The sequence below is a fragment of the Salvelinus sp. IW2-2015 genome, linkage group LG3 (assembly GCF_002910315.2).
Source record: "Salvelinus sp. IW2-2015 linkage group LG3, ASM291031v2, whole genome shotgun sequence".
NCBI classification, from domain to species: Eukaryota; Metazoa; Chordata; class Actinopteri; order Salmoniformes; family Salmonidae; genus Salvelinus; species Salvelinus sp. IW2-2015.
Genome location: NC_036840.1, coordinates 27682027 through 27700970, shown reverse-complemented (window position 1 = coordinate 27700970; position 18944 = coordinate 27682027). Strand labels below are relative to the sequence as shown.

At 40.6% G+C, this 18944-nt stretch overlaps 1 protein-coding gene across 2 annotated transcripts in view; it reads left to right on the top strand.

Moving 5' to 3' along the window:
- Window positions 1-5613: 5613 nt before the first annotated feature.
- The window catches only part of LOC111954048 (adhesion G protein-coupled receptor L3), a 314128-nt gene continuing 300797 nt past the window's right edge, over window positions 5614-18944 (top strand). For both annotated transcript variants that reach the window (XM_023973590.1, XM_023973557.1), the window contains exon 1: window positions 5614-6212. The gene's annotated coding sequence lies outside the window, so the exon portion shown is untranslated. The remainder of the gene's footprint in view (window positions 6213-18944) is intronic.

Sequence of the window (18944 nt, the reverse complement as noted above, 5' to 3'; positions counted from 1 at the left end):
GGCCGTAACAATGGATGGTGCAGTGAGGAGGCAGACATGATGTTCCCCTTGCAATGTCCGGAGTAAGGGCTTTTATTAGTGGAGAAGCTAAAGGTGGCAAACTTCTGTAACACATATTTACAACAAAAAATAACAAGCATGATGTAGACTATTGACAGGAAACATATAAACATATCTTTTTTTAAACTTTATTTAGTAAATATTTTCTTAACCCTTATTTTTCTTGAGCTGTATTGTTGGTTAAGGGCTTGTAATTAAGCATTTCATGGTAAGGTCGACATCTGTTGTATTCACCGCATGTGACAAATAAAATTTGATACTCAGATAAATGAAAAACAATCAACAACTCAAAACAGAGCTCTGAATAACACAGGCCTCAATCACGCCTGATAGAATGCCAGTATGACAAACTTACCCTATCTGGAAGAGGAATGACAGGTTTTAGACAGGATGGGAAACCCTCAACATGGACCTTACCATTTTAGACCAATAATCAATCCATATAGTCATGATATCACTATTCACATTATTCAAGTAATACAATCTCAATTACCAAATATATAGCCTACAATGCAATAGGAGTGTTTAACTATGCATAAAAAATACAATAGACCGGGGTAGACCTACGCCTTGATCACACCTACAGCATCGTTGTATTTTTGGTACACCAGAAGTACATGAATCCCCAATGGAACGCTGCGTTTGCCTTGCAGGATTGCGTTGCAGACGCTTCGAACACACTGACAGCATCATTGCATTTTGGTACACCAGAAGTACATTCGTTCCCAATGGAACGCTGGGTTTGCCTTGCCATTGCCTTGCAGTGCGTTCTGTGTGGTGCATACTATGGATTTATTAATCCTATGCGTCAAACTGTATGGGTAGACGGTTTAACAGAAATGGTAGCAGAAGGTGAATGTTGAATTTTTGTTGCACACATATCTTGATGATGATACGTTCTATTTTGCGCAATGATGCTTCAAACACACCAATAGTGTCATTGTGCAAAATAGTATGCAGCATCATCTGAATATGTATGCAACCAAAGTTCAATATTCACATTCTGCTACCATTTCTGTCAAGCCATCTATGCATACAGTTTGACCATACATTCGATAAATCGAACATATGCACCACACCTAACACACTGCAACTGCCTCTGCACAGCAATGCTGCAAGGCAAACGCAGCGTTTCATTGGAAATGAATGTAATTCTMGTGTACCAAAATGCAATGACACTTTTGGTGTGTTCAAAGCGTAAAGTGTCCAAAGTGTGACACTATTGCTATGATTAAGGCGCAAACTATGACTGTCTAGTTTGGCTGACACCAGAGGGGGCTGTGCTTTTTTACCGATTGGTACTCCTCTGTCTTTCTCACGGGTTCCTGTCCAGACCAGTGAGCACAGTTATGTTAATATAATAGCTTGTTTAAAACGTTTACATGCATTGCATGAAGAACGATTTCCCAAATAATCCTGTTTACATGGACACATCTGAAATCAGGCAACTGATGGAACTTTTTTTTAAATGCAGGAAATAGCCAATCAAAATAAACATTCTAACACAGTGACCATGTTATTTTTGCAAATACTYTTTGATTCTGAGTTTGGACATATAACGTATATATGTGAAAACTATTTACAAGATGCAAACTTTAAGTTTTTCCCAAACTCACTTCACTTGCGCATAAGAGGGAAGGATGTGCTACCTGGTGCTGGCACATGCGCAGATTAAATACACCACTGGAACGGCGATTAAACTCTTTACATGTCCTAATAATTCTAAAGATTGCTCAGAAAACCAGGTGTTTTAATCGCCGTAAGCTTACTTCGATTATGAGTTTTCGCCGATTAAGATAAGCATACTCGGCCTTCTGCCATAATCAGTTGAAAATAGAATTATTAGTGCTCAGTAGCGTCACAGCTCTTCCTGGCTGTGTACCAAGTGATTTGCATCAGCCAGGCGATTGACTGTCAGCATCAGACTACAAACTGCATTGTTTTTTTTCGCAAATTCTTTCGGCAATATTGACATGTTAACACTTAACCATGTTTCCATCCATTTGTATGTGAGTAAAATAGGCTACATGTTGGTTAACAGTATAGAGTAATTGTCGGTAGGCCTTCCAAATGTCAACAGAACTTTTATGTGCACTACCTCAGGCCATAAGAAAGTAGGCCTAAAGCAAGCATGAAAACATAATATTCAATTGTGCTTACTTAAAAGCCTACAATCAATTAGTAAGAAAGTAGTAACCCAACATAGTGTCTCAAAGGCCTAACAATTATGGCCCTGTAGCATAAACTAGGTTCATTATCTTGATACTGATGTTCAAAATCTAAATCTAAAACAACCCTCTATAAAGAATGCAAAAACAACTGCGCATTCACACATTTTACCGCAATAAGTAGACAACTAGACTTCCAGTTGTTTCAACACTTTAAGCATTCAGTACAATTAAAGAGTCAACACTCAAGATGAAATTGCTTGGAAGCATAATGAGATTGTGTCCTACTTTGTTGGGTTTCCTTCGTCTCCCCATAAGGCTTCATTTTCCTAAATGGCTTTATATTTGGCATAGTTTCGCAGCGGCATGTTAAGTTTGTGCATTGAGCTTTTATGGTGCTATGTATCACTTTATGATGTTCATTTATGATAGTGTCTCAGGTGCTTAACTGTCTGTGTTGGTAAACCCCGCTGTTGGCAGCTGTATTTGGCAGGAACACACACGCAATTATACATTGTCCAGTAACTCAATGGTCGTGTTTACAAGTAATAATACATTTAAATGCGCCCTTGTCTATTCACAAATGACTCAATAATGGTATCCTCCACTCAATGAAACTCACTATTCTAAATCTAGTCACTACAGCTCCATAATCACCATACCACATAGGGCACACACTGGTTGAATCAACGTTGTTTCCACTTCATTTCAATTAAATTACGTTGAAACAAACGTGGAATAGATGTTGAATTGACATCTGTGCCCAGTGGTAAGGCTGCAAGTGTGGCGGAGGGGGCCTGAGTTAGTAACATGATGCAGCAGCAGGACGCACGCCTCTCTGTCTCTCTCAATCTCTCCTCCTGCATTTGGCACCCTATTCTCTATTTACTGCACAACATTTGACCAGGGCCCATAGGGCTCTGTTGCAAAGTAGTGTACTATAGAGAATATGATTCCATTTGGGACGTGTTACATGGAGACCTATACTATTGAACTGTCTCGGTCTCATTTGTGTCTCTGAAATGTGTGATGGTACAAGATCTCAGATGTGGTGACATTTCCATAAGTGGTATGACATTCACATGATTGTTTGTGGAAAATGTTCTTGTGCAGGCAGTTTTCATGTATTGTTTAACGCAGTCAAGATGGCAGCACTATATTACAGCTATAGGCTATATACACTCTTACACGTATTTATTTGGACAGTGAAGCTAAAACTTTTAATTTGGCTCTATACTCCAGCGTTTTTTAATTTGAGATCATATGTTTCACATGAGGGGACAGTACAGCATGTCACCATTTATTTGAGGGTATTTTCATACATATCTGTTTTACTGTTTAGAAATGAATGTGCTATATGTTCTAATCCCCCATATGAAGGTGTCATAAGTATTAGGACAAATTCACTAATAGTGTATTCAGTTTAGTCAAAAGTTGAGTATTTGTTCCCATATTCCTAGTACCCAATGACTACATCAAGCTTGTGACTCTACCAACGTCTTGGATGCATTTGCAGTTTGTTTTGGTTGTGTTTCAGATTATGCACAACATAATTCTAACGTAGAATATAAATGAATGGTAAATAATGTAATGAGTCATTTTGGAGTCACTTTTATTGTAAATAAGAATAGAATATGTTTCCTTACAATTCTACATCAATCTGGATGCGACCATGATTATGGATAATCATGAATGAATCGTGAATAATGACGAGTTAGAAAATTACAGATGCACAAAGATCATGCCCCCTAAAACATGCTCCCCTATTACCAATAACAGGGGAGATTAGCATTTTTGGGGGGGGGGTATGATCTTTGTCCCTCTGTAATTTTCTCACTTATCATTATTCATGATTCATTTATGATTATCCATAATCATGGTCGCATCCACATAGTAGAAGTGTTCAGATCTGATCCAGAAACATCTTCTATTTTTATTTATAATAAAAGTGACTCTAAAATGACACAATCAATTATTCATCATTCAGTTCCTATTGGGAAAACATATTCCCGAAACAAATTGCAAATGCATCCAACAAGTTTGCAGAGCCACAAGCTTCATGTCATTACGTGCTAGGAATACGGGACCAAATACTACACTTTTGACTACTTTAATACACTATAAGTGAATTTGTCCAAATAATTATGAGAAAAAATAAACGTATTCAAATCGGGGACTAGATACATAGAGTGCATTKATTTCTAAAAGGGTAAACAGATGTATGAAAATACCCTCAAATAAAACGTGACATTCTGTACTGTCACCTTATATGAAACATTTGATCTCAAATAAAAAATGCTGGAGTAGAGAGCCAAATTAAAAGTTTTAGCTTCACTGTCCAAATAAATACTTTAGGGGAGCGTATAGCCACACAGAAGCTAGCAACCAGGGTTTTCAAACACTGGTACAGATGTAGGCTCTTAGTTTGAGCCAGACTACTACAGCAGGAAAATAATTCTGCASCAACAAGAAATGTGAATTATTATGTGGATTATAATTAGGCTAGTGTACCTTTTTTTTGTAAGAGCTGATACCCTTTTTCCTTAGGGCAAATCCAATGACATTTTAAAGTGGAAATTACAAACTTTTTAAACCTTGAATAAACTACAAGTTTGCATTTTCTGCTGTGCAGGAACATTACATTTTCAGCAACAAAAGAGTGATCAAATTAAGATCCTACATCTGTACAGTAATGACATCCAGTTTTGGTCAGCTCACTAACTGCAGAAACCATTTGCATCTGGGGTGCATGGCAAGCAGTGCCGGCTAAAGATAACGGTTCATCTTTTCAAATGCAAGCCCCGTTGAAAAATGTACCACTGTCTGCACTAGTTCAAGGTGTACCAGTATACTTAATATGAATGTGCGTCACTATCAAAGTCTACACGTCATTGATATTCAAACATTTGTATGTAAAAGAAAGACTGCTATTGGTGATTGATTTGGAAACCATTCATCAATTCATAATCTGAATCTTTACATTTTKGAGATTGGAGACATTCACAGTCACACAATTTCAAGCAATCTTAAAACGGTGTATTAGCCTACAGCTTTATAAAGGTGCAAACTAAGAATTTGACATGCTTATACCGATCAGTAGATGCCTACGGTGTTGCTAGCAGTTGACAATTGCCTCGTTTCCACAGCCTTACCAAGTAGTTTTAGGACGCACTTAGTCTGGTAAGGCCGTCTGTTACACATCAATATTTTCCGGACAAAATGTAATATGACTTTGACATGAGTAATTTAAGCATGATACAGGTAGAGGCTGCATTTTTATCCCATCTTTACTGCTAGGTGGAGCCCGAGTATATGTTGTGAGCGTCAATCCAGATCCGAGTTTTGCCTCTCGCCGTTCTCGCATTCTACCTTGAGTCGAGTCAAGACCGCATTTCTCTCAGGCAGTGCTCCGAATTTGGTTTGTCATGCGCCGAGAGCTCAGCTTTGGAAACAATTTCTCGAGTTCTTTGCCGTGGACCTTTTCTAACAAGAGGCTAAATACATTATTTTGGATACTCTTTTTTTTGTTTTTGTTGGCATAACATGTTACGCCTTTGAGCTTTTTCTTTAGGACATGATGTAGCCTAGCTACTGCACAAAAGAGGACGTGTGTCACTGTTGAGGGATTGACATCTAGATAGAACGGGCTCCTTGTGTAGGCTTTCTCCCGCAATATCATCAGTAGCCTATAGGCTACACGGATCATACTACAGACATTTCCAGCTCTTCTATTAACTTACCGGACTCGTGAAAGAATAGGCTATAGCCTTAACGGAGTTATTCGAAATAATATTTGGGAATCGCGTTCTTTTCCCTCGATCATCTGAGTAGATTGAAATCTGCATGGTTTTCAGTGCGCAAGTACGATAGCCTATCCATTGGGGAAAGACAATATTGTGTGAGCAATTTTATTACTTACACTTTCAATGGGATGACTACTTGAAGGGTATACTCGTTTTCACCGGTATCATCTTCTAAAACACGGTAAGAATATTCTACTAAAATGTAGACTATATGATTTTAGCTTCATCTGCATCTATATTTTGATGCGCATATGCACTTCAATTAGGCTACCTGCAGTTTCTCCTATATCCAATATTTGCGACAACGCTGAGTGTTCAATGCAATGTGTAGGCTAGTGATGTTATATGCTAGGCTGTATCCCCCCCCAAAATGATGCTAGACTTAGATTTTTAAATAAACTTGTCGGCATTATTTATTGGCTATGCAGTTTGCAATGAATTGCTTAGTCAAGATATCGATACTTTCTGGTGTCTGTTGCGGTGATTAACGAGCGTCACTTAATTAAAGACAATAGGCATTTTTTCAATGAGCGCGTCCGTCCTGCTCTAGCCAAACACGAGAACCGATGCTTACATTTCAAATAGTTTGGTGCATCATGGTTTATTGTGAAGGGAATGGTTGGAACTATGCTCGTGCAAGGTGCGTTTCTCCATTCACTACCTTTCTTTCAGAGCATGTTGAAAGGACGTGCACCGATTTTTACATTGCGCAAAAGCAATGTGAAGTTGGATGATGAATGTATTGCAATGAATTAAGTTTGTGTTGGATACACTGCAAAACCGTTCAGGTAGTCCCGTACATGCCATGTCTGCTTGAAACAGGGGTTGTATACAATAAGATGTTCAAGGGAAAATGGAAAATGGATGGAGTTTTTTGGCAAATTTCCTACATTTGGAATTTTGACAATTTTTAGTGCCACCATGCAAGTTAAAGGGGAAAAACTGACGCAGTAGAGCAGTGGGGCACTTCTGCATCTCACCAGAAAGGAACTGTAGGCTTATGAGCAACCAGAATTGGTTACATTTATGTTGATCATCTCATTCCAAAGAATGCATGTTGGGCTAATTTATATATTTATTTATCAAACATCACTTGCACAAAGAGCATAGGTTATATGTTGTGTTGCATAATGTTATAGAAATGTATTTCAACTCATGTAGTGATGGATTTTACATTGTGATTCCCGAGGTAGGCCTATCAACAACAGCTCTGAACACCTCTGCCTACCTCTGCCTTACTACCATGAAGCTTACAGGCTTCTATAGGCTCTTGTCTGGAAATTGTGGGTGTTGGACAAACACTGTAGATAAGCTTTGATTCATGCATATTAAATCTAAACTGGCAGCGGTAGCTAGGCTAACATTTTGATCAGAACTTTTCTTAACCCTCCACAGCAGTGATCTTAGTTGTCTTTTGTCTCATTTCAATATGTTTTGATATTTTGTCCGCAATGCCATTTTGAATTTGAAATGGAATGGACTAACAGGAGTGACTGGCTATTGTGCGGGTGCGACATAAAACATTCCAATTAGGATCCGAGTCGGTAACATTCATTTATTTTGAATCCGTCCCATCAGATAACAGTTATTTCCCAGACATTCTACCCAGGGCTAGGCCTACTAGCGCGCAATCTCTTTGTCGCTGACTCTGTCTCATCATCTGTGAAGTGCTCCCAAGGCGGTGACACGTGATTACAGCAATATCGTCAATGTGGTGGGTGTACGGTAAACATGCCCACAACAAAACTAACACAGCCATCTACCTCAGACGGCGAAGACCTTGACATTCTCCCCCAAGAGGAATAACGAGAGGACAGTTGAAGCTTTCTGTCTAATTGGATGTCAACCTGTAGTTTACTTTCAATGTATCTTGTCTTTGCTTATCCAATGCCATGTCGTTCTTCATAATATTTGCTCCACAGCTGTGGACAAAGTGTCCCAARGGTGGAATGTCTGACGGATTTTACTTTTGACTATATTGAGAGATGCTGACCTTGATTTACCTCTTATTGTGGCGCCGCCCCATTGCAGTGCATTCTGGATGTCTTGCCTAATTCATTTTAGCCAACCGCTTATGATGTAAAGTCAACATGTCTGGAAAATTGATAATCCTGTCAGTAGCAACAGTTGCTCTGTCTGTAAACTGCCTTTTATTGCCAAAAAAAAAGGAAATTAGGGAGTCACACAGCACCCCAGAGCTGGTACTTCGATTCTTTATTTAACTAGGCAAGTCAGTAAAGAACAAATTKTTATTTTACAATACCGGGCTACCCTGGGCCAATTGTGCGCTGCCCTATGAGACTCCCAATCATGTCCGGTTGTGATACAGCCTGGGATCGAACCAGGGTCTTGTGACACTTCTAGCATTGAGATGCAGTGCCTTAGACCACTGRGCCACTCGMAAGCCCTTACCTGTGTGAAAACAATCAGTGGTACCCTATGGACATTACTGCTTTAGGTGTTCTAAGGCTTAGTAGGTGGTTTTTCACTAAACCAAACTTTATCTATTRGTTCTGGGCTGGAATTCAATCAAACTGGTACATATAAATAAAGGAAAGGGAGTGTTTTTGGGCAGTTAGCTCAAACACATTGATTTGATCAATCTAGGCCTAAAATAATCAAATTTGGAAGTAATTATTTAATTGGGTTTAATAAGCAGTTATTTGAATCAACGGTGCGGTGGATGGTTATCAATGTTTAATTCTAGCCAGGTGGTCCCACCCATGTTTACAAGCCAGGCAGATAGCTACCTACTGAGAGCCTAATGTTTTAGTGAACAGCTGTTGTATACAGGATATGCAGCTGACAAGGTCCCGCAATGATGTTGCTCGAACAACAAAGGTTTAACAAAGCCCTCATGAAACCTTCGAAGGCCTATATGCTTTGTAAGCAAAGTCATACAATTAAGGTGTAATGATATAACCAGTACTTACATCTATCTGATGCATTGCCAAATGCTAAATACCCTTTTACTGTTTAGTATGACATTTGCTTATGAATGGTTTGTGAAGCATTATAAAGGTCCTTATAAAGGGTTATAGTACCTTTTATGAATGGTTTACCCTTCAGGATGGCTGTTTTCCCTCGTTTTTATTGTCTTTCGTTTTGTGGRCTTGACAAAGATGGTTTTACTGAGACGTTTCTCTAACAACTACGCAACAACTGGTTATCTCTCTTAACCCGGATGATGGGTGTGTATAGGTTGGAACGGCTCTTGCCAGCTCCACTTGGAGGTCTTTATTCTGCATTGTCTCTCTGGACAGAGCCTCTGTGTTTTTATATTACTCTCATGATGTAAGCCCTCCCCTCTTCGTTGCTTCACATTCCCGCTAATGGCGTCAATTTATAATGATATGGGTTAATTTGGTGTCCTCAGTGAACTTAGGTTTCACCAAAACCAATCCTGACTACTTCCATATGGGCTGCCATTGCATTTCGTCCTCCGACGCAATCTCATTTTGTGTGCTGTTTTTCCATTTTTCTTTTTCTCCCTTTTTCCAAATGCACTGTCTTAGTTCTCAGTGAGTGTATTTGCGTTTTCATAAAGTCTATTTGATTAATGTGATTTTGTTCTTTCATTTTGAACATTAATACGCAGCAGGTGGAATCACATTTGCCATTACAGTATGAATCGAGACATGAGCTCTTCAATTCTCTTCATCGATTGAACTGTATAGGATATGACTTAATAGTTCCTCTGTTGTAAATTAAGGCTTTTGCTGGAGTTAAAAAGTACTGTCCTTGTATCGATTTGAATAGCCTACAAAGGCTAGAGGCTACTAGGCTATGGAGGGTATTTAGATGTCTGTAAATTGCGGCGCTCTCACACTTTCACGGTCTCACTCTAATCTCCCTCTTGCTACAGACTAGGCCTTAATTATTTTCAGAGCTCAAATTAGTTGATAGCTTTAGGATGAGAGGTTGTGATTTATCTGAATATGAGTCGTCTTTGAACAAAATCAATGGACACTTCCTGTACATCACATTCAGCCCTAAGACAACGTTGCTGCTTGAGGTACAGTAAGGGAAGCTATTAAGGGGGAGTGTTGAATGTTGAAGTGGTTTGATCACTAACTGGTGGAATATCACCTCAATCTATTTTCCTTTGCCTGTTTGGGTGCGGGACATGGCTCATGTAACAGTATATGCATCTTATTGCTCAGGTACATGTACAAACTGGTTTCYGGGGTGAAATTCATATTCATCTCGGCGCCTGCATGTACGATCATCTGTTCTTCAATCAAAAGCCATTTGTTCATTGTGGCTTCTGCACCGACTGCCTTCTGTCTCCATGTACATTGTGTTTAATGAGGGAAATTAGTTTCTTTATAGAAGCCAGAAAAACAATTACAGGAAGAGAGGCGAAGCCAGCAGCACCTGGTAATTGTGTTTTTTGCCCCCTCCCCTTCAATGCTTCCCTGACAAACCAAAATAACACTTAGGTCACACCAAATGTGGCTTGGAATTTTCAACCAATTTGGTCATTGCCAAAATTGGTGTTGGAATAGATTTMTGGGTTGCTGGATGGCATGAGGGGGTAAATGTATGATTGTCAAAATTGACCTTGGATCCCTACGGATTGCCGTATGCAGCTGGCGGTTGCATTGTTAGACATTTGTGATTCGACCTGGAATAAAGGCTTTAGAAATGCTAGCGTAGCATCAATCATATTGCCTGACAACTCAATGAGTGCTGCTGCTCCATCGTTCGTTACATACTTTAGTCRGAGACGGCCATCGTTGAAGTTGTTTGTGGTGATGTCAAAACGAGGGGTGTTGTACAAAACCAAAGTCATCAGCGARGGGATCATCTCTAACCAATCAGAGTATCGAAACCAATGACACATTTTTGAAATGCCGTTTGACCTACGTGTGTCCTGGCTCTGGCCCAACCCATTGGTTTCTGGGACCAATCAGAACGGTTAGAATGTTTGTGTTCTAGAAATCGTCGGAGGTATTCAGATCTAGACTCATTGCGGAGAAGAAACTAAGGTCTGTGGCGTTTGGCCGAAGCAAGGAGTTTGGGTAGCCAGGCAATCAATCATGTCCTTTATGGGTACAAATAGCCAGGCTTGGCTAAATCCTTGCATACAACCAGGTAGAATGACAGATGCCAAGGAAACAACAGTTACAGGCTACCTGCCCGACTCTCTTACACACACACACTCATGTAGGCCAAAAAGGCCCCTGCTGCCAGTGTGAGGGCCTTGGCTCTCTGGGGTCTCCAGGACAGGAGTGATCATGCTGTTAAGGTGAGACAAGCCGGTCTGCCAGYACTCGTCTGTGGCAGGAATGTGACAGAAGAAGAAAAGAGTGGCAGAAAAGAAAAGAACCATGGCCGTGGAAAGTAAAGGTCCTTTGAGGCACGTCTCGCTCAACACTTTCAGTGTCCTGGGCTACAAAGAGCTCGGACAGAAAGGTTGGGGTGAAAAGCTTTCACAAACTGTCAACAAAAGGAAAGTCCGGTAGAAAATGAGGCTGTATTGAGGTGTCCAGAGCATTGTGGTGGATCCTTCCTCGATTGACATGTTTGAAAGATAGGGTCGTGCAATTGGATGCTTGATGCTGCAGCTCGGAAAAAGGGATGACCTCGAAGTGTTTGAGTGTTTTAAAAGAAAAGGCCTAGAGGAAACACCATGGATACAGAACATAAGAGCCATTAAGGCCAAGGTTTGCTTTCAGGAAGTGACAAAAGGCATATTTGAGGCCCGTAGCCGCGGCTCTATATATCGAAGGCGGGCGATTTGCAGGGTCAGAGTAGTGAGATGACAGGGGTTATTGTGGTACAAGTTAAGTGCTTCTGCATCAGCGTTTGGCTCCGCACAAAAGATGGAACTGGAAAGGTTTTGAGCTCTTAAGGGTTTTTGAGTGGTTTAAAACACAAGCACAGACAGACAGACGGACAGACACACACATTTGGTGCCCTATGAGTCACGTAGTGTTATTTTTTTKTTTTCTATTGTCAGACTGAGGAGAATGATGCGGTGTGTGGCAATGTGAGTGTGATCGAAGACATGCATTCATCCCACCATCCCTCTCATTTGCTAACCCATRCATTATCCTCGAATAACCCCATTCTTCTCCCTTATGACAGGGATTATCAAATTCATTCCAGCACCTTTCTCTTTGCTGAGTTTGCCCCCAAATGCGGTTGGGAAGAGGGTACGAGGGTAGGGTCTAGGGCTGGCACAATTTACCGTGTAACGATGGTTATGGTTGAAGACGTCATGAAAATGAAATCAGTTTCTGCGGTAACATGGAATCTTAACAACGTGATGAAACTTTGTTGCTCCTTGCTGAAACAAGCAAGGTTTTCGGTTGCCTAAGCAACACCCTCCTCCCTGCAGCAGCACACATAGAACTAGAATGACTGGAAATGTGCTTGGAACCTCTAACCCTGTCAATTTGACTGGTAAARGTATGGGTACACTCGCAGTGGCTGCCTGGTATAGTGATGCAATCATTTCCTTAGTAATCTAGAATGTTCATTCAAATTGTTACGTGATGTAGCTCATGCAATGGAATATATTTTTTGTAGTTTCAGTTGACCTGATCAACAAATCACAGCACGTATTGGTGTACATTTCCTGCTTTTACTTACTGCTTTGCTCCTYTGGGTACACTTGCAATGGCCGACAGTCCACTATTATGCCATCWTTGATTTGAATCTGGARGCCCATTCTATTCATTATWTTTCTATGGCAGCACATGTAGTCAGGAGGAGAGAATTTGCGTCTTAAAATTAGAACGATAGTTAACMGTGACSGCGGRCATTTGGCTGGCAAATAACTGTCATCCAAAATTACGCGACCATCACAGCCCTAGTAGGGGCCCGATGATCGACCGCTTTTAGGCGGGATGGAGTTGTGGGGGATTTCATGCCCATAAGTTTGCAGTMTTTTAAAAGAGCAGCTTATGAATTGTCATAGTCATGGAATTGTCATAGCTGCTTCCAGTAGGCTTGTCAATCAGACAATGCACTGGAAACTTATGGGTTGAGTCAGAGGCAGAGAGAAAATTAGGGAATGTGACCATCATGGAACATAAAATCACTCTAAATCAACTTGGCCCCCGTTGATTTGATGACTCCTACAATGAAACCCGTTATGCTGTTGCGGTCCATCCAATAAAGACGGGAAACGATACACATAAAAATAGCCCGTCGGCCATCTTTCCCGAGTTCCGGTGCCACGTCACATTAATTCAAGTCATTTATGCATTCAATTTGAATAAAAGCCTACYAGGGTGGCATGTCAGCGAGGGCAGAGCTCGACCCGTGTGGCGTGCGCTTGGCCCCAGCATGACCAATTACGTATTCCCCCCCCACCCAGTCAAATTTCTTTGCTCGTTGACTTTCCCTGAGCCTGCAGTTTTTCAATAATCTGCTACCTCCCTTCCACCTTCAATTTGCCACTTAACTTGTCCCTGGGGGGGTCAAAACAGTTAGGCTGAGCAGCGTTACAATTTACAACTCAAACCTCACACCAGATATCTCAGACTCTGAATGTGYTGTATTTGCTTTGTAGTTTTGAGTGCCGCCGAGTTCACAAATGGACATGCGTCCTTAATCCCTTCAGATGTAAAGGAAATACAATTCAGAACTGTCGTCGTCTATTTAATTGTTGTTCATAGGCCTACTGTAACTGTGACAATAGCAGATGGATTTATAGAATAGGGATAGAAGCTTGACGTGATGAGTGTTGCTGTAGATTTATTGAGTGTGACCTTTTACTTACAGTAGTGTCTTAGAAGAGCCCTCCTTTTGATTAAATAGGGTGACCTTTTAGGGTTTCTATTGATGTACACTATATATACTTATATATATATGTGGACACCCCTTCAAWTGAGTTGATTAGGCTATTTCAGCCACAGCCGTTGCTGACAGGTGTATAAAATTGAGCACACAGCCATGTGTCTCCGTAGACAAACATTGGAAGTAGAATGGCCTTACTAAAGAGCTCAGTGACTTCAAACGTGGCACCGTCATAGGATTCCACCTTTCCATCAAGTCAGTTTGTAAAATTTCTGCCCTGCTAGAGCTGCCCCGGTCAACTGCAAGTGCTGTTATTGTGAAGTGGAAACATGTAGGAGCAACAACGGTTCAGCTGCAAAGTGATAAGCCACACAAGTTTACAGAACYAGACTGCCGGGTGCTGAAGCACATAGTGTGTAAAAAATAAATAATAATCTGTCCTCGGTTGCAACACTCACTATCGGGTTCCAAACTGCCTCTTTAAGCAACGTCAGCACAAGAACTGTTCGTCGGTACCTTCATGAAATTGGTTTCCATGAACGAGCAGCCGCACACAAGCCTAAGATCACCATGTGCAATGCCAAGCGTCAGCTGGAGGGGTGTAAAGCTCGCTGCCATTGGACTCTGGAGCAGTGGGAATACCTTCTCTCGAGTGATGAGTCACGCTTCACCATCTGGCAGTCTGACGGACGAATCTGGGTTTGGCGGATGCCAGGAACACTACCTGTACCAATGCATAGTGCCAAATGTAAAGTTTGGTGGGGAGGAATAATGGTCTGGGGTTGTTTTTCATGTTTCGGGCTAGTCCCCTTAGTTCCAGTGAAGTTGGAACTTAACGCTACAGCATACAATGACTTTCTAGACAATTCTGTGCTTCRGACTTTGTGGCAACAGTTTGCGGAATGTCTTTTCCTGTTTCAGCATGACAATGCCCCCGTGCACAAAGCGAGGTCCATACAGAAATGGTTTGTCGATCGGTGTGGAAGAACTTGACTGGCCTGCTCAGAGCCCTGACATCAACCCCATTGAACACCTTTGGGATGAATTGAAACGCCGACTGCGAACCAGGCCTAATCGCTCAACATCAACCTCACTAATGCTCTTGTGGCTGAATGGAAGCAACATTAGTGGAAAGCCTTCCCAGAAGAGCGGAGGCTGTTATAGAAGCAAAGGGGGGACCAACTCCATATCAATGCCCATGATTTTGCAATGAGATGTTCGAAGAGRAGATMACCAAAAGTATGTGGACATCTAGTGTATCCTGGAATAGGTAAATTCATCTGAAGTGATGGTGTCATTCGGAGTAATCAAATGTTAGTTACGAAGGTGTAAAACCCACTAGAAGGACTAGTACATGGGCAACTTCTTTTCTCACCAGTTATACGTTTAATTTATGGTATTATTGAACAATGTGTAGAACTGTTATATACGTAAGGCATGGGAGTTATGTGATATACACAATTATATTCAGTTACCATATGAAAGAAACCTTCCATTGGTTTATTAAAATCAGTCCACTTTGATTCACCTAGTCCTCCCACAACAGGAATGAATCAAATCAGAAGGTTTAAGTTTGGTAGTTATCTCTGTATGTGCGACCTGACCTGACGTGTGAGTGTGAAAAAGATTGATGTGAAATAATTTATATGCTGGCTATAATTCCTGAAATGTCGATTTAGCATTTGAAGGAATCCTAGCGTCTCTTATGATCCTCCTGGTGTTAAAAGGCACCCAGAAGCTATTAAACTGACATAGTCCAACGAAGCCCCAGTACATCAACCTCTTTACTACTCTGTAAAGTGTGATCCATTTGTCTATATGTATTTTACAATGTGACACGTTTTCTGAGGAGAAGATTGATATTGAAGCTTTGCTAGGTTTGGAGGTTTTTTCCTTAACTAGATGTGGTGGGGACGCAAACAAAACAGGGCTTTTTCTGCTAAATGGAGGGACTTGGGTTAATTTATGGCCTGTTTGGAAGGCAGGTTTGGGTCTGAATCCGTAATGAGCAAGTGCACCTCCAGTCGCATACAAATGAATGACGATGACAGTTCGTATTTATGCCTCCCAAACCATGGAGACCTCCTGATCTGACCACTAATTGCCGATCAAAAAGGCTTTAATTCCATGCACCATATCATAAATATCAATGTATAGTTCCTATACCGTACAATGATGGACAATGCCAAATGTGTCACATGCCTAAGGAATACAGATGCCACCCATCAAGTTATCGCAAAGGTTTTCAAATGATAAATGTCTTAATTGCGTCCCAAATGGCACCCTACACCTTGGGTTTCCAACCACACCTGCACATGTATTTTAAAATAAAAAATACATGTTTTATCTGTAAAAAATGGCACCCTACTCCCTATATACTGATTTTGACCAGGGCCCATAGGGTTCTGCACCATGGAGGACAGCTAGCTACTGTTCTCCTCGGTACATCYACCTCAATACAAAACCTAGGAGGCTCATGGTTCTCACCCCCTTCCACAGACTTCCACAGTAATTATGACAACTTTCAGAGGACGTCCTCAAACCTATCAGAGCTCTTGCAGCCTTAACTGACATGTTGTCCACCCAATCAAAAGATCAGAGAATTAATCTAGTACTGAAAGCATAAGCTACAGCTAGCTAGCACTGCAGTGCATAACATGTGGTGAGTAGTTGAATCAAAGGGAGAGCAAGATAATAGTTTTGAATAAATTCATTTCAGAGAGTGAGAGGGAGAACACCTGAGGCTTAGCTAAGGTCAACCACTGTCAACCACAACAGAGCTTAGAATATCAGAATCATGTAGCTCTGACAGATCGATGTGCCATATTTGGTTGTATTTTTGATTTTATTATTTTTTAACGTTCAGTTAGCTTGCGAATGCAGCTAGATATTTTGGCCTACTCAAACACCCAGCTCAAACAGAGAGGCATGGTATATTAGCGATCTGGATATGGCTATCCAACGCTGGAACTCTCAAGTCAAGGTAAGCTTTTGGTTTTATTAATGTATTGCCACCGGGGCCCGCTGGTGTAACTGCTTTCTGACTACACTGTGCTATGTGATTGTAGCGGATTTCCTTACGCGTTAGTCAACTAGAACTAATAGAACTATGACAGGACAACTATGTAGGCGGTTATGATATGAAGGTTTGGCTTGGAAAGTTTTTTTTGCCTGGTCACAGACAGCTGATGTGTTGTGCATCGAAGTTCACGGAAAAGGGGAGAGAAGGAGAGCGCTTAGTTGCGAGAATTGTATGTGTGCATACATACATACGTACATACATACATACAGTTGAAGTCAGAAGTTTACATACACCTTAGCCAAATACATTTAAACTCAGTTTTTCACAATTCTTGACATTTAATCCTAGTAAAAATTCCCTGTCTTAGGTCAGTTAGGATCACCACTTTATTTTAAGAATGTGAAATGTCAGAATAATAGTAGAAAATGATTTATTTCAGCTTTTATTTCTCCATCACATTCCCAGTGGGGCAGAAGTTTACATACACTCAATTAGTATTTGGTAGCATTGCCTTTAAATTGTTTAACTTGGGTCAAATGTTTCGGGTAAACATATCTGAATTTGTCCAATAGATTCTGTAATTTGCAACTGTTGGATTAAGGATTACACCCTAGATCAGATACATACAGGCAAGAGTGTGCAAGGTGGTATTGAATGTGTCTGTCACCTTAATTACTCAATTCTCTTGACCTTTGCGCCTACGTTGTAAACGTTCATTAATAGGCTAGGTTGCAGCAACCTCATGATGGGTACATGGAAAATTTGAGTATCATGAGTAGGACTAAACCTATAGATGTGACATTGAGCTGGAATATAAATATAGCCATCCAATATGCTGTAATAGACATTTTTATTGTATTTCACCTTTATTTAACCAGGTAGGCAAGTTGAGAACAAGTTCTCATTTACAATTGCGACCTGGCCAAGATAAAGCAAAGCAGTTCGACACATACAACAACACAGAGTTACACATGGAATAAACAAACATACAGGTAATAACACAGTAGAAAAATACGTCTTATACAATGTGAGCAAATGAGGTGAGATAAGGGAGGTAAAGGCAAAAAAAGGCCATGGTGGCGAGGTAAAATACAATATAGCAAGTAAAACACTGGAATGGTAGATTTGCAGTGGAAGAATGTGCAAAGAGAAATAGAAATAATGGGGTGCAAAGGAGTAAAATAAATAAATAAATACAGTAGGGAAGAGGTAGTTGTTTCGGCTAAATTATAGATGGCTATGTACAGTGCAGTATCTGTGAGCTGCTCTGACAGCTGGTGCTGAAAGCTAGTGAGGGAGATAAGTGTTTCCAGTTTCAGAGATTTTGTAGTTCGTTCCAGTCAATGGCAGCAGAGAACTGGAAGGAGAGGCGGCCAAAGGAGAAATTGACTTTGGGGGTGACCAGAAAGATGTACCTGCTGAAGCGCGTGCTACAGGTGGGTGCTGCTATGGTGACCAGCGAGATAAGGGGGGACTTTACCTAGCAGGGTCTTGTAGATGACCTGGAGCCATAAGTAAGGCCATGCTAATAAAAAAAACTCTTAAATGGCACCGACTGCCAATGATTCACATTCCTTTTTTCACATTTTGTTGCTACAGCCTGAATTTTAAAGTGGATTAAATGTAGATGTTTTTGTCTCTGGCCTACATACAATACCCCATAATTTTTAAAATGTTATATATATATCTTTACAAATGAATACATTTAAAGCCGAAATGTCTTGATTCAAGTATTCAACCTCTTTGTTATGACAAAGAAATAAATAAGTTCAGGAGAAAAAACGTGCTCAACAAGTGTCATAATAAATTGCATGGATTCACTCTGTGTGCAATAATAGGGGTTACCATGATTTTTGTATTTAATGAATACCTCATCTCTCTAACCCACACATACATATAGCTTTAAGGTCATTCAGTATAGCATTGATTTTCAAACACAGATTAAACCACAAAGACCAGGGAGGTTTTCCAATTCCTCGGAAAGAAGGGCACCTGTTGGTAGATGGGGTAAGAAGAAAAGCAGACATTGAATATCCTTTTGAGCATGGTGAAGTTATTAATTACACTTTGGATGGTGTATCAAATAACCAGTCACTACAAAGATAGAGGCATCCTTAACTCAGTTGCCGGAGAGGAAGG